The 2,500-nt window shown below is 45.3% G+C and overlaps 1 long non-coding RNA gene across 8 annotated transcripts in view; it reads left to right on the forward strand.

Annotated features, from left to right (window-relative positions):
- Nucleotides 1-2,500, forward strand: part of LOC135100725 (uncharacterized) — a 63,121-nt gene that overhangs the window by 34,600 nt on the left and 26,021 nt on the right. For 4 of the 8 annotated variants that reach the window (XR_010268891.1, XR_010268893.1, XR_010268889.1 and 1 more), the window contains exons 2-3: nt 1,961-2,059; nt 2,164-2,353. This is a non-coding gene — a long non-coding RNA (uncharacterized LOC135100725). The remainder of the gene's footprint in view (nt 1-1,960; nt 2,060-2,163; nt 2,354-2,500) is intronic. The other 4 variants (XR_010268895.1, XR_010268892.1, XR_010268888.1 and 1 more) reach the window with 1 other exon arrangement.

Raw genomic sequence — 2,500 nt, forward strand, 5'->3', positions numbered from 1 at the left:
GTGTGTGTGTGTGTGTGTGTCATTGCACTCGTTTTCTTTTCTTCGTTTTATATTACTTTTGATACTAACGAAGGAAGGACAAACATAACAAAGACATAAATAACCTTGAAGAGAACTGTGAGAAGAGACGACGATCAACACACACACACACACACACACACACACACACACACACACACACACACACACACACACACACACACACACACACACACACACACACACACACACTCAAAAGTAACACCACCACCACCAATAACAACAGCAACAACAATATTTCCATGTACCGTTTTTTTCACCTATAGCGAATTGTGTGTATGTATGTTTGTTCATGTTTATATGTACAGTATGTGAGAGTGCGTGCATGCGTGCGTGCGTGCGTGCGTGCGTGCGTGTGTGCGTTAAAGGCGTAGGGTGTAAATGTAGGCGTATTTCGCGCGTCCCTTTCGTCAACATATTTTGCTCGGCGGGGACAGAGGCGGCGTCGTTAAGAGCTTTCGTCTAATTAATTTTTCGGCCTCATTTGACTGGGAAATATTCTCCCAAACACGAAATTAATACCGGAATTATTATTTTCAAGGAAGGCGCGCCGGTAAGAAGGCGAAGGGAGGAGGAGGAGGAGGAGGAGGAGGAGGATGGGGATTTATTTGCTTCAGAATATTTTGAATATGGTCACGAAGGAGAGGAAGACGACGAAGAGGAGGAGGATGGGGAGGAGGAGGAAAGGAAGAAATGACTACCGTGGAAGAGGTGGAAGAGGGGGAGAAGGAGGAGGAGGATGTCAAAGGAAAAGGGGCTTGATAGAGGTGCTGGGATGAGGAAGAGGAGGAGGAGGAGGAGGAAAGGAAGACTTGGATACCGAAGAAGAGGAGGAGGAAAGGAAGACTTGGATAACGAAGAAGAGGAGGAGGGAAGGAAGACTTGGATACCGAAGAAGAGGAGGAGGAAAGGAAGACTTTGATAGCGAAAAAGAGGAGAAGGAAAGGAAAAACTTGTATAACGAAGAAGAGGAGGAGAAGGAAGAGCATATCAGAGAAGACTTGAGAGAACAGGTGATGTGTGAGGAAGAGGAGGAAGAAAAGAAAAAAAAAAAAAAATGGAGAGGAAAAACGAGGATATTGTGAAGGAGGAGGAGGAGGAGGAGGAGGAGGAGGATGTGGAAGGGAAAAGGACTTGATGGAAAAGAGGATGGATAAGGAAGGAGGAGGAGGAGGAAAAAATTGGAAACAGGGATATCTCGTAATTTTACATAAGATCCTCTCTCTCTCTCTCTCTCTCTCTCTCTCTCTCTCTCTCTCTCTCTCTCTCTCTCTCTCTCTCTCTCTCTCTCTCTCTCTCTCTCTCTCTCTCTCTCTCTAAGCAGGCGAAAGGTGATTTTTTTTACACGTCATTAATGAAGCTTCCCTTATAACGTGGTGGTGGTGGTGGTGGTGCTGTGAGTGGCAGGAATATTGTAAGGAAAAGTATAAATAAATAAAGAAGAAAAGTTGGTAGCACAAGCTTAGGAATATAATTATCTAGTGTGTGTGTGTGTGTGTGTGTGTGTGTGTGTGTGTGTGTGTGTCTGGCTGTCTGCTATCATTTTCACGATAGATGCTGGCCTGTTATAAAAGAAATGTTGTTATTATTATTATTGTTGTTTATTTTTGTACTACTACTACTACAACTACTGTGTAATATATAATGTACTGCACCATGTATTGTATGTATTGTACCTCCATTTATTGTACGCTTGGCAACCCTTTAATCCTCAGTCTGGCTGGTGCCTCTGAGGCAGCCACGCGCTCAGGGTTTGTTCTTTGCCTTAATATAGAAAGCACAGTCCGTACGTGTTTCTATAAAGAACTTACAATTTCCTGGCTGTGCTGTCCCAACAGTTACCCCACATAACATGGCGCAGTGAGTAGCACCACTATACCACTACTGCTACTGCCACTTCATTTCGTCCCCCCATTCCCAGATGGCGCTGCTCACCCCTACCTTCCTGCCTGCCTGCCTGGAAAGTACTGAAGTATCGTGCTGTCGTACAAGACTAACACACCTGCACCCACACCAGCAGGTAAGCACACATCTGCACCCACATTTGCCTTATCCATCAGCGGAACATCTACTATATATGTTTTCCATCTGATCCTCCTCCTCCTCCTCCTCCTCCTCCTCCAGGTAACTGAAAGGCCTCCCAGCTTAGATTAGTATCCTCCCGCGGGTCCTCCTTTGCCCAACGTCGCATCTTCCTCTCCTCTTTCCTTTCCTCCACCTTCGTAAGAACCGCAGAGTGTAGGGAAAGGGAGGATGGTGATGGCGTTGTGTGATGTACAGCGCTACGCCACATTTACGTCCCTTTGCTTGGTTGGTGAGTGTGGAGTAAGGTGAATGTTGTTCTTGAGCTGTGATGAAATTATTGTACCTTGTGTTGACAGGTAGCCAGTGCTTGCTGCTGTATCTGTCTATCTATCTATCTGTGTTTGTCTATCTATAAGTCTGTTTGTATCTATGTCTT

This window comes from Scylla paramamosain, chromosome 5 (genome assembly GCF_035594125.1).
Source record: "Scylla paramamosain isolate STU-SP2022 chromosome 5, ASM3559412v1, whole genome shotgun sequence".
Classification (NCBI taxonomy): Eukaryota; Metazoa; Arthropoda; class Malacostraca; order Decapoda; family Portunidae; genus Scylla; species Scylla paramamosain.